The sequence below is a fragment of the Macrobrachium nipponense genome, chromosome 14 (genome assembly GCF_015104395.2).
Source record: "Macrobrachium nipponense isolate FS-2020 chromosome 14, ASM1510439v2, whole genome shotgun sequence".
Lineage (NCBI taxonomy): Eukaryota > Metazoa > Arthropoda > Malacostraca > Decapoda > Palaemonidae > Macrobrachium > Macrobrachium nipponense.
The window spans coordinates 36,793,325-36,811,412 of NC_087207.1; the positions used below are offsets into that span (position 1 = coordinate 36,793,325).

The 18,088-nt window shown below is 43.2% G+C and overlaps 1 protein-coding gene and 1 pseudogene across 4 annotated transcripts in view; both read left to right on the forward strand.

Moving 5' to 3' along the window:
• Positions 1–18,088, forward strand: part of LOC135226470 (large ribosomal subunit protein uL10m-like) — a 97,289-nt gene that overhangs the window by 42,386 nt on the left and 36,815 nt on the right. The window lies entirely within an intron of this gene.
• Positions 1–18,088, forward strand: part of LOC135226466 (sodium/hydrogen exchanger 8-like) — a 31,764-nt pseudogene that overhangs the window by 12,956 nt on the left and 720 nt on the right.

An 18,088-nucleotide genomic window follows, 5' to 3' on the forward strand; every position in this document is an offset into this window, starting at 1 on the left:
AATTTTTTTAGTATGATAATTTAAGGTACATATATTTTTGTTTGAACTGTTAAATTAAGCAGTGAAATGTTAAAATAGACAATTATAAGCATTTTAGTTTATGAGGTACTGGGTATTTGGCAGTTATAAGCCAGTTATTAGGATTTTTAGAGGGAATTTTTGCATTCTGTGACAGGCTCTGGAACCTAATATAGCGTAAAAGTGGGGGAGCACTGTATTCATCTTAATACTCAGATGTCCAAATACTGTTTGCAAATGTTGAGAAAAAAGCCTGATATTCTTCCTAATTAAAACAGGAGAAAATGAGAACTATTTTTGATAGCATAGCCACTGTTTGTCTTTAAAGGAGTTACACTCTCATGATCCCCCGAGGGCTCCATAAGACAGACTTGCCAATTATAAAGAATTTCTCTTATAGATGGTCTCGGCCAGAATAATGTTGTTGGCATAGTGATAGCATATAGAGGACTTGGGACAGGAGGCTCTATCTCATGTCCTAGAGCGACTGCCTCGGCTTTCTCTACGATCACTCGCATAGATGTGACAACGGCATGTATGTTGGCCACCTTTCTCATTACACTCTGGTCTATCCAAGAGTTCACTTGGCTATGTTGAAGAGCTTTGAGCAGTCATGTTCGCCAAAGGAACTAAAAGCTCCAGATTGGGATTTGACCATGGTACTGAGTAGTCTGACAAAACCCCCCTACGAACCACCAAGGCAGTCCACAGATAGGAGCCTGACCCTGAGACAGTCTTCTTATGGTGGCATGGGAGGCGTGTGGTTGATGGAGTTGACAGGGCTAAGGTGAGCTCCCTAATAGCCTTCAAAACCAAAGGGTGGGGGAACTAAATGGCCTGTCATATATCGTAAAGCACTCGAGAGGTTGGAAGTCAATGGTATTCGAGTTTGTTCCAAAATTCGTGGCCAAAACTCAAAACCCATCAATAGTGTGACGGTAGATTCGAATCCTTTTTCCATACCTTCTCTGGCAGATTTCGTAGACAATGACAAGATGAGATGCTTCTGTGTCCCGTCAAAGTAATAAGAGAGTACTTAAGAAGGACAAGGCACCTCAGGCCGGGGTGCAGGAGGTTGTTTGTAAGTACAGGACGGAACAAAAAAGGAAGTGTTCAGGAATACAATATTCTTTTGACTAAGAGAAACGATCAGGAATGCCTACATGACAAAAGAAGGACAGGGGGTCAGATAGCCAGGAGAGGGCTAAGGCTCATGACATCAGAGGCTTGAGTTTTTCTTTGCATTCAAGAAGAATATGTCTGTGGAGAGCCATTCTGAAAGCTGGTGTTTTTGGAAACGCCTCAAACGACTTTCAACTTCCTTTTATTTAAAAGACGTTGCCCCATAGATCCTTGCATACCTTTTCCTTGGGTCCAGTGGTGGCGGCCCAGCAAGTGGTATAGCTCATCCAGTACCCCTGGAAAGTAGAATGAATGGGATGACTGGTCTTTTTTCTTTACTAGTACTTTCTACTTCTTACCTACGGGCAGTATGAAGGAGAGTGCCATCATAAGCTGGAACGGACTAGATGCAGGTGAGGGTGTCAGCCATACTGTAAAGTTATTTTAGAGTATAGCTATACTTTGCAGTAGCAGCAAACCCCTCTCGGTACAGGGAAGGGAGGGGTGATGGTAGATCCATATACAAGGGACAAGAGTGGTTTATGAGAATGGAAGGTCCTCTATTTTCCCATAGTTTATAAACCATGGCATGGTACCAGCACCCAGTGGGGGAAACCAATAGATTCTCTTAAATCTTTGGTTCAAGGGTTCATAGTCCATTCTCTTGGAATACTCCTAATATTCGGAAATGGATTTAGGTGGCAAACTCCCAGTCAGTTATAGAGACTTACCTCCCTCCAATAAGTAAGTCTATCCTAATGTTAGGACCGAAGGTTTGTTTCGTATATGAACAAATGACAAATTTGTCACATTTGTATTTTTCATAACTAACAAACCTGAGGTCTTAACAGTTAAAGGCCCACCTCGAACCACCCCTCTAGCAGTCTAAACTGGGTTAGAATTATAACTGGTGGGTCACAAGACGCAGAGGGCATTCTGGGTAATACACGCCCCGTGACCGGGTAGATGCCAATAGTCCCTGGATCGCACAAGTTTAATTTTAATTCTACTGGTTTCCAGCTTGGCGCTAGTAAATCCTAATGTTAAGACCTCAGGTTTGTTAATTATGAAAAATACAATTGTTCATATATGAAACAACCTTCGGTCTTAACATTAGGATAAATACTCAGCGCCAGCTGGAAACCGGTAAAGTTTAAAATAATTGTGTACGCAAGGGACTATTGGCATCTGTGGTTGGTCACGAGACATGTGAGGCCACCCGCATACCCCTCATTAACTCATGACCCCGTCAGTTATTTTCTTACCGCCTTTAAGTGAGGACGTGGTTTACTCCGTCCTTTTAAAGCCGGTTTAGTTTGTCCCCTGTTGTTTTCAATTTGTTGTTTGGAATTCCCGGGTATGTGAACATGAAGCTTTCTCATGCTGCGAGACTTCCTGGATATCACAAGAAGCAGTTTTATGCCCTGTTATTTTCTTCGACGTCGATGGAAACCGTCGAAGTACTCTTCGTGTAGTAAGTCGTGGGTGAAGAAACTCTTAAGGTACGGTTAATTCGTTACCTGTGCTTGTGAATATCTCATATTCATATGGATTGCCTGTAATCCAAAGCTTTGATGTATCTGGATGTGCTTTGGGAAGTAATTATGACTAATTGTGCTCCTTTCCCTGCTTGGAGAGGCGTGCATCGCCATCTTGTTTTCGTTCCAGATACGTGGGTAGAGAGGATGCAGGTGTGCGGTCAGCGTTAGGCTTATCAGGAGAACCAACCCAAAAGGACAGTTAGTTTGATGTTTAACGTCATGTTGCCATCCAGGATCCCACGTGATGGATGTCCCTTTTATCCTGACATGCACTGGATGGCGGTCGGATGCGTCACCATCTGTAAAGAAGCAGATAGGGCAACATGGCAGCCTTTAATGTCAGGTTGCTATGACTACGAGAATAATATCAACAGCCTTGCACTTCTGGTAGGGTGCTGGCTTCGCATTAGAGTTGCTCAGACGTCATAAACATGGCGACCGCCATGACGTCTCTTCACAGCTGTGGCCTACACGAAGGCATGCTTCCATTTTCATTCAAGGTAAACAAGAGTACTTTACAACTATGCTTTCGGATGGAGGTTTTTAATGCACATTGTTTTTGAGAGAAATTACAAGCGTTAGGAGATATAAGTCACATAATGGAAAAGACAAGTCTTTCCTCTGTATCCTTCCGCTTAGGCATCAAGCTTAGGTGACTGGCTTTGATGCCAGTGCGTTCTCCTGCCAATCCTGGAAATAATAGGGACTTCGTAGCTGATCCTCGAGCCAAGAGGAGAAGTTTCTTCTCTATCTTTGAGCCAGGATTGTTACATCCCTATTATATGAAAGCACAAGAAGTAGTTGTAATTGTCGAAAGTGAATGATGGAAAATTAGTCTAGTGTGGCTTCTGTGAAGAGTTGGAAAAGGCTAGAATCAGGGACTTCGTGACTGATCCTCATGCCAAGAGGAGAAGAATAATTTCTTCTTCATCTTCGAGCCAGGACTGTCACATCCATGTAAAGTAGAAATGCCACAGAAGGTTGGGTCTCTTGATCTTGGCTGCAAGAGTACCATAAACAGCCTCACGCTTCCATCAAGTGTGTTGACGTCATAGCCAAGACTGCTTGTAATAGTGGTAGTCATGACGTCACAGCCTACTGATTCTCGATTTACTTCGCTGCCTCCGGAACCTAATACTACGCTTTTTGACTCATTGGTACACACAGTACGTGTAATGAAGAATAAACAGGATCTAGAGATGAAAATGGCTAAGTAAGACAAAAAGAAAAGGCGTGATTCGCCTTCTTCGTCTTCTTCTCTAGATGATGTCATTACTGAGTGTACCAGTCAAGCGTTGGAGGATACGGGATTTCGTGACTGATCCTTGGGACAAGAGGAGAAGAGTAAATTCTTCTTCATCTTTGAACTAGGACTGTCACAGCCCAACCAGCAAGAAAATCACGAAGTCAGTGGCTGGTTTGAGCTCAAAGCAAATCAGGACTGAAGCCGTTTACAAGAGTCCGAACTAGCGAAAGCGTCGACTGTCGCTGGGGTAGTGGCCGACGTGGAGACGGTGGAGTTGCCAGTGGTGACTACAAAGAGTCTAAGAGAGAATACAATGCCGTGGCTTAACTTGATACTTACGCTGATGCTTTTACAAACGTTTTCCATGGACTCTAGCTGTCAGAGTAATAAAATATGATAAAATAGCTCTCATATTTGTATATAGGATTGCAAACAGATACCTTCTCAAATCCTACTGACGATAATATTTTCAAGATCGAGCCATTAGCAGCCATTAAGGATCAAAGGTGCCGAGGCCGTATGGTTGGACGACCATGACGCATGCTAATAGATACCTTCTCAAATCCTACTGACTATTCGGGATTGAGCCATCAGTGACCATTAAAGATCATAGGTGCAGTGGCCATATGGTCGGAAGGCCATGACGTATGCAAATAGATACCTTCTCAGCGCCTACTGATTATTCGAGATCGAGCCATCAGTGGCCATTAAAGATCAAAGGTGCCGCGGCTGTATGGTCGGACGGCCATGACGCACCCGGACGTTTGTCAGAGGGTAGGAGTGAGTTAACGTCTCCTGTGGCTGAACACAGTGCGTTAGAACCGGAGGGAAGAGAAGACCAAGAGTTTCTGGCTTCGTATGAGGTGGTGATTGATTTGATTAGTCAATTCAATAACCTTTCGGGAGCCAGCATGCTTCTTCCGGGGATTGACATGGTGTTTGGTTTGAAAAAGGATACGAAAGTGCATGAATTACCTTATTCTAGGGATGTAGAGTCCATTTTACAACACGTAAAATGCATGGATTGATAGAAGGATATGGATATCTCTTAGTAATCATATGTAGCCTGAATGGTAGGAAGTAGCATAGTTTGGGTTGACTCCAGAAAACTTCAAACCTTTACAGGTAAGGAGAATTCCCATATTTTATATATACTTGTTGGTATAAGCTGGTTTCTTCCTATAAGAATATTGACCAAATGCTTCGACTCTTACACAAGTAGTTAAAGTTAATCGAAAGCTTGGTTCCTCGAAAGTACTGTAGAACCATTCTTCTTAATGAAATCAAATGGGAACTTAAGTCGAAAGAAAGAGGTGAATGTCATCCTTTCGTCACATAAGGTAGCCAAGCCTAAGTAGGGTACTTGTAACCTAAGATGCTATAGCCAGGATAATTGGGTCATACCTTTTAGCCTAACAAGTGGTTATATTCGTAGCCTATTCCAGCCAGTTCAAGTCTACTGCTACTATCTTAGGTAATCTGAGTAGTAGTTCTTAGCTTAGACTGTCTGAACTAACTGGTTTGGTATGCATGTGCTGGCTTGGACCAACTAATGGTTGCGGTTTGGCTTTCGAACCTGCATTTACTATCTTAGATTAGTCTGAGTGGTACAATTCTTAGCTTAGCCGGGTCCGCTTAGCCTAACTCATAGGTTAGGTGGTTCCGACATACATGTCAACTTAGCCTAACAGTGGGTTGATGACTTAACATGATCCGGTTGCCTAAACATGCCCGTACTATCTTAGGTTGGACGAATTAGTAAGGTTATAAGTATAGCCGAGCATAGACTAGTGCCTAGGCTACCCATTTGAAACACTTTTACCCCCTCAGCCTAGAAGGTTGTGGTTGTAGCTTTACCCTAACCTAAGTCATTTAGTTTCTAGATTAAGCTAGTCTAAACTAGCCTAGCCTAGTTAAGTGTACATTTCGGATGGACTGAATCTACCCTAAGTGATGGAGGAGTTAGCCTAGCCTAATTGAAAGTGTTAATATAGCCTAACCTAACCAAACCAGGGGCCTAGCCTAATTGGAAGAGTTAACATAGCCTAACCTAACCGAACCAGGGTCCTAGCCTAATTGGAATGGGTAACATAGCCTAACCTAACCGAACCAGGGTCCTAGCCTAATTGGAAGAGTTAACATAGCCTAACCTAACCGAACCAGGGTCCTAGCCTAATTGGAATGGGTAACATAGCCTAACCTAACCAAGCCAGGTTCAACCTGGTCTTGCCAACTTAAAATAAGTTAGTCAATTCTTAATTGACTATATACCTACTTAGACTAGTCCAAGTGGTTGTTGGCTAGGTTAACCTGGAATCTGCAAATGGGTGTCTTCCATACTGGTCTAGTTTTTATATTGAATTCATGAACCAAACATAGAGGGTTCAAGCTTCAGTTGGCTAGAGCGAGGCATTAGTACCTCATCATATCTGGAAGGGGAAAGGGGGGAGTTTCCCATTCTTCAAGAGTGAGGTAGGGTGAAGTGACGTTGGGTACAATTCTGGGCTAGGTTACTCGAGAATAGCACCATGATGGTTTCTGGCAATATAGGATTTCCCTTTGGAGGGTAGCATATTGAACATATGCTCGTATATCGTAACAGGTCACCGCATAAGGTGTTTCGTGGTTGGCATCTTAGTTTTTACAAAAACACTGAGCTGTTTAATAGCTCTCCTAGGGCTGAGGGCTGGCCTGAAGGATTGGATATTTTTTACGTGGCTAGGAACCTAGCAATGGGACCTGCAGCTTATTGTGGGATCCGAACTGCACTATATCGATAAATTATTTTCTATCACCAGAAATAAGTTCTCTGATCCCGCGTTGGCCGATTTGGGAGTAGGACCTCGGACCACCGGTTTGGCAGATGAGTGCACAAACCACTCATCCAGAGAGGAACTCGTATAATGAAAAAACCATGCAATAGCTGTCTCAGGGGTTTCACCCTTCGAGGAGCCTGAGGATTCCATTTGCGATACTGGGAACATCCTGGAGGTTATGCAAACTCTAGGTTCTACCTGTTACGCCATGTCCCGGACGGAAGGATGGGTTCCAGTAATTAAGGAGGACCCAGGATGAGTGACTGATAAAGTTTATCGTAGCACAATCATCGCTACCAGGTTCGTGTGGGGAAGAGGCATCACCGATAGGTAGAATTGATATCTCAAGGCCTGGAGGTTGAGCAGTATCCCCTTTTGAACTAATAGTTCTAAGTTTTTGGGCGGAGAGTGTCACCTCGGACGTAACACGACTCCAAAGGTTATTAGCTCACATATACAGAATGACCCTTTGGCCTTGACTGCCTATGTAGTGGATGTTTCTGTCCGTTAAAGGCATTCGGTCAGTAGACAATGATCTGGTGGAGAGGTTGTCAGAACAGAGGGAAGAATCTCTGTAATTACATGTTTACATGCATGGTGATATACATTGGACTTGTGATTGGGCATGTGAATATCGCTTCACACTGACTAATCTTCAGATGAATCAGGAGAAGTGAACTGGATGGGGCACATAAGAACTCCAATCTGATAAGTGAAAACATACTCTGTATCAGAGTAGTCTTGATGGACTACCACCAGGCACATACATCAGTCACGTTACAGGAAACTGACTGTGGATGGGGGGTCTTCCTCTGACCTTGGTAGAGTGGGAGTACTCAATAACCAGGGTTTTGATGTAGACTCAAAAGTAGCCTGGAACTTCAGTTCCAGTTGGCCTCGGAATCCGGGATAATGAGTCAATGCAGCACAGGTCATGATGACAGATACATTTCTTAATCTTGCTCAGTACGGTGTGAGTATGTGTGAGGGACCTTCAGTAGGGCCGGCTTTGACTTGTCAAAATACTCTGTTGTTATAGAAAGAACTAAGTCACCTATAACATTAACGTGGTAGACTTAAAGGAACAGGCCAAACAGAGGCGATCAGGCAAGCCTACTCCTTGTTTGTCAAGTTGTACCAATGAGGTTATACAGAAGATAAGGTCATCAGAGGAATATGGGCCTCCTGGCATTTAAGAACAATCTGTTAAAATGATCGTGATGGTTGGTCTGTGACAGTATCGAAGCTCAAAATTGAGCAATTTTAAGGAAGTGTCTGTCTGTTCATTGAAATTTGAGAGTGGGTTCTTTGTTATGAAAACCACTTTCAATTTCCTGTATATATATATGGTTGCCCAGAGGTCTTTGGACTCAATTTCCTTGGGTCCTTTGGTGGCTGCTCAACAAAAGGTGTAACTCATCCAGTACCCCTGGTGGGTCAGTTGGTATCTTGTCTAAGATGATGGTATGAATGTGAAATGGAGGAGTTAACTGGCTCTTTCCCTTTTCAAATTTCTGTCTCCTTCTTTACTTAGGGCAGTAAGAAGAGAGTACCATCATAAGCTGGAACGGACAAGGTACAGGTGAGTGAAGTGGCCATACTGTTAGGGTTAGTATCAGTAAGATGCCTATCAGTAGCAGGACATTCCTCTCTTTAGCAAGGGGGAGAGGAATGATAACAAACCTACATGAGTGGATGAATTGGTTTGTTAGGGGAACAGATCTTCTTATCTTCCTCGGACGCAATGAACTATGACATTGTGTAAAAACCCAGAAGTCTGACTCTATGATCTTCATATCTGTCTTAGATTGGTCGAATACTGGTCAGTTGTTTCATAGAATTCTGGTATTCAGAAAACTGATCAAAGGTGGCAAACTCCCAGTTGGTTAATAGTACTTACCAAGAGTAAGTCTATCCTAATGTTAAGACCGAAGGTTTGTTTTGTATATGAACAAATGACAAATTTGTAACTAATTTGTATTTTTCATAAATTACAAACCTGAGGTCTTAACATACAAAGGCCCACCTCTAACCACCCCTCTATCAACTAACCTGGGTTGGAAGAATAACTGATAGGGGTCACGAGTTAATGAGGGGTATGTGGGTGGCCCCACATGTCTCGTGACCAAGCACAGATGCCAATAGTCCCTTGCGCACACAATTATTTTAAACTTTACCGGTTACCAGCTGGCGCTGAGTATTTATCCTAATGTTAAGACCTCAGGTTTGTAAGTTATGAAAAATACAAATTAGTTACAAATTTGTCATTTTTAAGACCCAGTTAAAAGTTTTAGTTTCTTAAAATTTTAATGAGGGCTTCTTATCTTAAAATTTTAATGAGGGCTTCTTATCTTAAAATTTTAATGAGGGCTTCTTATAGGTAGTATGTAGTACTATATGTTAAAATTTGTAGTCAGTAGGCCTCTTGCTAGGCAAGAGGTTAGGAGGTAGGACGTGTTACTCCATTGAAGGCAGTGTGATTTGGTGTGCAGGTGACTGAGATTACTGTTGGTGACACTTAACAGATTAAAAAGGAAGATCCTCACTCCTTTCCTAAGTTGTATAACATCCAAAAGGAGAGTACATTGTTAACTTCCTTTGGAAGGTCTCCTTTGAAGAATTCTTTAAGTGTATGGAGTAGTTATTAATGGCAGTATTCCTGAAGTGGTGAAGGTGCAATAATCCTGCACCCTTGACATAATTAGGAAAGTATCCAGAATAAATAAGAGTTGATAACCTGTGATTTTACCTTGAATCAAAAATTCATGAAACATTATTGCCATTAGAGTGGTGGTTGCCATTAGAGTGGTGGTCATGCTGAAATATTGCTGGGGAAGGAGCACTAATCCTGCAGCCAGACCTGACGTAATTAAGTCAGTCACCTTCAAACCTCAGAGAATACATATATTGGTTTGTGTGTTGTTTCCTGTTCTTTATTGCTGAACCCTAATAGATATCCAGAACAAAGAAAATGGTTAATAACCTGTGACTATACTTAGGCCCAAAAAGATCTGGATTTCTGGAATTTATTTGTTAGGAGCCAAGCCATTTTGTCACCTGTCAGTTTCTTTTGCAAGCTCCTTCGAGAACAAACATGGGCTATGCTATAAAAAAACATGTTTTGATTTAGGGAAAACATAGTTTTATGCATGACACTTACCTGGCAGGTATATATATAGCTTATCCTCTTGTCGCACTGGCAGAATTTCAAAACTCGCGGCAACCGCTAGTACACTGGTAGTTCAGGTAATGGCCACCCCGTTCCCGTGGCGCTGGTGCTGGAAACCATTCCCGTTTTCCTCAGATTTTCTCTGCCAGCCGAACCGGCAACATCGTTGTTGGTTCTCTGATAGAATTTCCTGCTCGTTGACTGACTTTTTGGATATTGGTATCGTATTCAGCGAAGTTAGCTTGGCAATCGCAATTGATCTTGCATTAGTATGTCTGATTCAGGGAGTATGTTTAGAGTTTGTGTGAAAGAAGGGTGTAAAGTGAGACTGCCGAAATCATCGGTAGATCCTCATACTGTATGTAAGAAGTGTCGAGAGTTTGTATGTACGTGGGATAATAGGTGCAATGAATGTGAGTGCCTGAATGAGAAAGAGTGGAAGGCTCTTGTTAAGTATGTAGAGAGACTAGAAAAAGATCGGGTGAGAAGGTCAGTGTCTAGAAGTGAGAGATCTGGTTCTTCAAGTAAACCTATGAATGAATCTTTGCCTGTGTCTTCTCCAGCTCATTCCCATGTAGATGTAGCACCTTCCCCTCAGGTTTCTCCTGCGCCCGTTGCTGTATCTGAGGATACTACTGATCCACAAATTGTGAAAGTGTTCGCTGCCCTTGCGTCCATGGGAGATCAGATTAAACGGTTAACGGACAAAGTGGAAGTGTTTAATGACAGTGTTGTGGAGGGGGCGTCTGATCGTCCCTCTCGTGCTCCTAGACCTAGACCTCTGTCAAGCTCCCAGACCCAAGGGCAGAAGGCATGGTCGACAGTCGAAGGGAGCGAGAGGGGGTTTACTCTCGATCAGGCGTCCCTTCAGGCAGTCCTGTGGCGTCCCAGGCTGCAGCAGTACGCCATAGGAAAGGCGATATGGGAAGTGCACTGGGAAGTGCGTTTTTTCGTCGGATAGTTCGACTTCAGGAAGGAGTAGGCGTTTTGTTGAAGTATCGCGTCCTCTCGAGGTCATACGTGCCGACCTCTTCACAGGATGAAAGGGTTTTTGAACAAGAAGGTTGGAGTAGCCCTGAGATTTTTTCATCGGAAGATGAAGAAGCAATCCCTATCAAGAGGAAGAGGATTTCGCGTCCTTTAGAGGTGACTAACCGTGCGGTGAGCGGTGTTTCCCCTATTAGAGAAACTCCGCTACGTAGACGTCAGGATCGCTCACCTCTCCGTTTTAGACCCATGCGTCCTCGTTCTCCTCCGCCTCAGGAGTCTCGTAAGGAAGCGGAGACTAAGGAAGTTCTGCGAGACATGCAGGAGAAATTAGCAGTGATTGTTAAATCATGGGAATATCCCGAACAACCTTCGGCTAGACGTAAGGACTCGTCTCTCCCGGTTAAGTCTTCCAAGAGGACGCAGGACGTACAGTTGCCTCCTCGTTCTCAGGCGGGATCTTCTCGTAACTCAGGACGCAGTGCGTCCTATAGGAAGGACGTATCTCCGACACGGCAGGACGCAAGAGGAAGAGTGATGGACGCATGATGGACGCAAATGATGGACGCAAATGTTATGGAGGACGCAGGACGCAGGCTGGCAGCATGTGATACATCTTTCCGACAAGGAAGAGAGGGGTTTTACAAGGAGGCAGTTCCGCATTCGCTCTCCAGGCAAACGGTGGATAAGGATCCTGCTATGGAGAGTCATCAGGATCTTGGCTTTCAAGATATTTCTTCTCAGGAGGAAGACTTCGTTGAGTTTTCGGAAGAGGACAAGAATGTGGAAGCTCCTTCCTCGGACTACAAGAAGCTAACCGAGTGCCTCCTTTCATTGTTTGAAGGAGATTTTCAACCTTCAGCCCCGCCATCTCCTCTATCTCAATTTTCGAAGACGAAAACACCCAAGAAATCTTCTTTTTGAAAATGACCTTGTCGATTTCAGCGAAGAAAGCCCTTCAACGTGTTTAATGAGTGGTTGAAGGAGAAGAGAGAGTCGGGGAAGACTTCTTTTGCTTTCCCACCGGCCAAATTGGCTTCGAAGTCTGGTGTTTGGTACGCTACGGGGGAAAGTCTTGGCCTGGGAGTTCCTGCCTCCTCCCAGGGAGACTTTTCTAATATAGTGGACAGCTCCCGTAGGCATGCCTTACACGCAGCCAAAGTGTGGTGGACTTCTTCAGAGTTCGAACATTTACTCAAGGGTATTTATCGGACTTTTGAAGTTTTTAATTTTCTTGATTGGTCGTTGGGTGCATTGGCTCGGACTGCAGAGATGGGAGATTCTTCAGACTCGGATTTGCCTAGAAGTATCATGTCCTGTATGGATAAAGAAGCCTTAAGGGATTGGAGCTTTAATGGAAACGTTGCTTCACTGTTTACAGCAGGGCGTTCTAAAGAAGAGGTATCTTTTGTGCTCGTTCGCTGCGAAAGGAGTCTCGAACGCGCAAAAGTCGGAGTTGATGTTCTCCCCACTTTCAGGACAACTTTTTCCACAGGATATCATTAAGGATATCGCGCTTTCCCTTACTCAGAAGGCTACGCAGGATCTGCTGATGTCTTCAGTAAGGAAGTATTTACCGCTAAGGTAGTGAAGAAGACACCGAAGGAAACAAGGACAGCACAGCAGCCCTTTCGGGGTGGTAGGACTTTTTCCCGACCAGCCTTTAGAGGGAAAAGAGTTCCAGCCAAAAGAGGTTCGAAAACCTCAACCAAACAATGATTTAGAACAGTCCTCCAACAGGACGTGTGTTGGGGCCAGACTTTTAGACTTCTGGAAGTCTGGCAAAACAAAGGAGCGGATCCTGGTCTGTAAGGGTAGCGAAGGAAGGCTACAAGATCCCCTTCCTAAAGAAACCACCTCTCGCTACAGCTCCGAGAGCCCTAGGGCACATTACATCGATTTAGAGAAGAGAGAAGCTCTTTGGCATCAAGTTGTCAGTATGTTAGAGAAGGGAGCCATAGAACCTGTTCTGGATCACGAATCCCCAGGTTTTTACAACCGTCTTTTCTGGTACCGAAGTCATCAGGAGGTTGGAGGCCAGTACTGGACGTAAGTCAGTTAAACTTGTTCGTAGAAAAGACCAAGTTTACGATGGAGACGAACGATTCAGTACTGGCAGCGGTACGACCAGGGGACTGGATGGTAACGGCTGGACCTCAGGATGCAATTTCCATATTCCGATTCATCTTAAGGTCCAGGAAATATTTGAGATTCGTGATCCAGGACAAGATATATCAATTCAGAGCCCTTTGCTTCGGGCTTTGCACGGCCCCTCAAATCTTTACAAGGATGATGACGAACGTGGCGAAGTGGCTTCATTTGTTAGGAGTCAGAGTCTCTCTCTACTTGGACGATTGGCTCATAAGAGCACAATCAAAGCAGCAATGTCTGGAGGACATGGACCTCACATTGGATTTAACAAAGCAGCTGGGGTGATGGTGAACCTGAAAAAGTCACATCTGAGCCCCGCCCCACAGGAGCTAGTTTATTTGGGATTCTGATATCCTCAGTGACTTTTCGGGCTTTTCCGTCACCCGAAAGGCAGACCATGTGCCTTCGGAAAGTGCAAGAATTCCTATCGAAAGACCAATGTTCGGCGAGAGAGTGGATGAGCCTGTTGGGGACACTCTCTTCGTTAGAACGGTTCATTTCCCTAGGGAGACTTCACATGAGGCCCTTACAGTTCTTTCTGAACGAAGTCTGGCCAAGAAGATCGCAACCAGATTCCTTCCTGTTTCCAATTCCTTTGAAGATAAAGGAGGAGAACTAAAGTGGTGGCTAGCCCCGGGAAGGTTAGCAGAGTACGTCACTCCAGCAGAGGAACCCAGACCTGATATATTTTCCGACGCATCAGGCGCAGGGGCGGGGAGCGACGCTGAGCCCTCTCGAGAGGAGTCAGGCCTTTGGAACGAAGAAGAGAAAGCTTGGCACATAAACAGGAAGGAACTGATGGCGATCTTCTTGGCTCTGAAAGCGTTCAGACCGTGGATCAGCGGCAAAGTGGTGCAGATCAACGCGGACAATACCACAGCTCTGGCATACATACGAAAACAAGGGGGAAAAAGGGGACCCCCACCCACTCGTTTTCTACTTTGCAACTTAGCGAAGGAGATTCTTCTGTGGTCGGAGAGAGAAAACGTCACCCTGCTCACCAGTTCATTCAAGGGGAGAGACGTCAGAGCGGACCTGTTGAGCAGGGAGGGACAAGTGCTTTCCACGGAGTTGGGATATTGCAGTCATCAAGTATGCCAGAGCTGTGGAACCTTTGGGGCAGACCAGTGGTGGATCTTTTGCTACCGCACGACGAAGAGGTTACCGAACTACTGTTCTCCAGTCCCGGGACCCCCTCTTGCAGTCACAGTAGATGCCTTCCTACTAGGACGGACGGGGCTAGACGCGTACGCATTTCCCCGTTCAAGATTTTAGGAAGGCTAATGAAGAAATTCAGAGAAAGTCAAGGAACAAGGCTGACTCTAATAGGCTCCATACTGGCCGGCCTAACGTGGGGTGTTTCACAGAGGTACTGGAATGGACAGTGGATTCTCCGAGAAGTCTACCCACAAGAGTAGATCTTCTCAAACAACCCCACTTCGACAGGTTCCACAAGAACACCCTCGCTCTGGGGTGGCTGACTGCATTCAGACTATCGAAAGACTTGTCAGAGCGAGGGGGTTTTCTAGAGAAGCAGCGAAGGCAGTTGCGAGAGCACGAAGACCTTCAACTATCAAATGTGTACCAGTCAAAGTGGGAGAACTTCCGAAAATGGTGTAAGAATCGGAAGATTTCTTCATCCAGTACCTCTGTGACCCAAATTGCAGATTTCCTTCTGTATCTGAAGAAGGAATGGGTTTGGCAAATCAAACCATTAAAGGTTATAAATGTATGTTGTCTGCAGTGTTTTAGGCACAGAGGTTTAGATCTGTCCAATGACGCAGATCTTAGAGATCTTCTCAGATCTTTTAATACGAAGAAGGAACGACTTTGCAGAGCTCCTTCTTGGAATTTGGATGTCGTTCTCAAATTCTTAGAAACGGATAGGTTTTGAACCTATGGACAGTGCTTCCTTGCGAGAGCTAACGAAGAAAACTATTTTCTTGGTAGCCTTAGCTACAGCTAAAAGGATTAGCGAGCTGAAAGCTATTAACAAACAAGTAGGATGGAAGCACAACAAAGCAGTTTGTTTTGTTTCAAGAGGAATTCTTAGCCAAGATGAGAATCCTTCGCATCCGTGGCCAAGGTCATTTGAGATTGCAGGACCTGGCTGATCTAGTAGGTCAAGAACAGGAAGGGTTCTTTGCCCTAGTAGAGCTTTACGTTATTACGTGAAAAAACAAGAAGCATTAGAGGGACTTCAGGGTTCTCTCTGGTGTTTCTGTCAAGATCCTACTAGACCTATGTCTAAGAATGCTATGTCTTTTTTCTTAAGAGAAGTCATTAAGGAAGCGCATTTGCTTTGCCAGGAAGAATGCTTCGGATTGCTTAAAGTTAAAGCTCACGAGGTGAGAGCGGTAGCTACGTCCTTGGCATTCAGAAAAAAAATTTAGCCTCAAGGACATTATAGATTCTACGTTTTGGAGGACAAATTCGGTATTTGCCTCGCATTACCTAAGAGACGTGAAGACAACTTTTGATAATTGTCAAACGTTAGGCCCGTACGTATCCTCAGGTACAGTACTGGGCAAAGGAGTTTCCACCCCATAAACCTACTAACATGCTAGGCTATTATTTTAAATAGGTTATAGTGTTTTTATGGTTGTCTGAGAAGGTTATTACCTGCTCAGTTTTTTGGTGTATTGTTTTTGTTATAGTGTTTGTGTGTGGTTCAGGTGATTAACTTTCCTAGCATGAATGCCCGTGTTAAATGAGGGCTAGGGTTCTCTGTCAGCAAATTGGTCATGTCCAGTTGTCAGACCCTTGTTATTAGCTTTCTCAACAAACAGGTCACATCCTAGTTGAGAGCTACTAAGGTTTAGCAGGCTAAGAGGCAGGACCTACGAAGTCAGCTACCTTAGCAGGTAAGGAACCTAATAGTAATTTTTAAAAATTAGTTAATTTTTTAAATTATGACGATGTTGCTGTCTATGACCCACCTCCAAATGTGTCAATCAGCTATATATATACCTGCCAGGTAAGTGTCATGCATAAAAATGATATTGTTATGATACAATAAAGTTTTATGCATACTTACATGGCAGGGTATATATAATTAAATTCCCACCCTCCTCCCCTCAGGAGACAGGGTTCAGAGAAAATCTGAGGAAAACGGGAATGGTTCCGAGCACCAGCGCCAACGGGAACGGGGGTGCCATTACCTGAACTACCAGTGTACTAGCGGTTGCCGCGAGTTTTGAAATTCTGCCAGTGCGACAAGAGGATAAGCTATATATATACCTGCCAGGTAAGTATGCATAAAACTTTATTGTATCATAACAATATCATTTTTGGTAGCTGCTGTGAGTCCTCAAACACACCCATTTTCTTTGATGAAAAGTCATGGGACTGGGGTGAACATCTGTCTTGTACAGACCTGGCATTTAATGAGGAAGATAGCCCACATATGCTCTGTTGTAATATCTGTACCAGTAGGTTGTAGAGAAACCCAAGGCAGTCACTGTAGGAAGGAGATAGAGCCCTCCTGTCCTGACCTTTATATTCTGTCTTCTGTGCCAGTAGCACTATTCTGGCCGAGACCAACTACCGCATAAAAGAATTTTGTAATTGGTTGGTCTGTCTTATGGGGCCCAGGGGGGACCATGAAAGTGTAACTCCTTTGAGGACAAACAGTGACTATCAAAAATAGGTTTTTCTAACTTTAAAACCTGATTTATATAACTTTGGGTTGAACTTTAGAATCCATTATTATTATTATTATTATATATTATTATTACCTCCATCATGGAGGCTATTTTTAGTTTGGGCTTCTTTGTTTGTCTGTTAGCATTATTATGTAGTCATTTAGGTGTTTAAAATTTTTTTTACCAAAGGTCAACCTTTTCTTACTAGCAATAAGTGATTCTCTTTAGAGAGAAATAGGTATGTAACTTTGAAGAATGGTCCTGTTGGTGAGTGGATTGATCACCCTTGTTTTAAAAGTTCCAGGCTAAGAAACTTGATACAGTAACCAACTTTGATCATTCCATGTAGTGGTACAGAATTGATAAAATTTTTGTCAGTAGGCTGTGCATTGTTCACATATGTGGTGATGGAAATAATGATACAAGTTTGATTTTATTTGCAAAGACTGACAAATATAAAACAATATAATACAGAGCAAAAAAATTTAGAATTTGAAGTAATTCTGAACCAGTTCACACAACATGGATGTTGAAATTCTCTGGTAAGGTAAATGATCATAATCTTGGATGAAATAAGTACTTGAAACACAAGCTATCAAAGTTTAGGAATATTTTTATAACCTGATGCATAAACATCATTTACTGTTTATGGCACCTTTCATGGCACCTTTCATAGTGTCTTGCATAGCACACAGTTGGTAGTGCTAGTAATTCTAGACAGCTGTTCTTCCTAAGTTGTCCAATGTCTTTAATTTGTTCCCATTTCCACATCTTATTTATGGAGAAATCCTTTCTGCTAGCCATATGAAAGCCTGGAAGTGTGACTTTGTGGTCTCATTGAGCTAATTTGTAATATGCATTGTGTAATGTTAACCTCACAGAACTTAGTTATATTAGCTCATTGTGTGCCAGGGGTGATCTTAATGCTCATCAGCACATCTTGAGTTTACTGTTTCTTTGATTTTTTCTTATATCTTCCACTCATGCATGAGGTTAATTGAAATCTTGTCCTAAAGACTATGGTACGTATATGATTCTCTTATACTGTATAGTATAGAAGGTGTTGTGATTATATCTTTTTTTGTTAAAGTCAGATTACTGAATGTAAATGCATTATTAAAACTTCCAAAGCAATTTGTAAAGTATCAGTATTAAATTTGGCATTTTATAGTGTGGCATTGATGAAGGGTTATAGGGTTATCGGGTATAGGAACCATTCCATTAAAGTGACTTGACTCTGGTGACTGATCTGTGGCCATATGATTTCTTTCCTTTTTTATTGAGCAATCTGAGCTGTGGCCATATGATTTCTTTTTATTTATTCAGCAATTTGAGCTGTGGCCATATGATTTTTTTTTTTTATTGAGCAGTCATCATTTTCCTATCATAGCTTG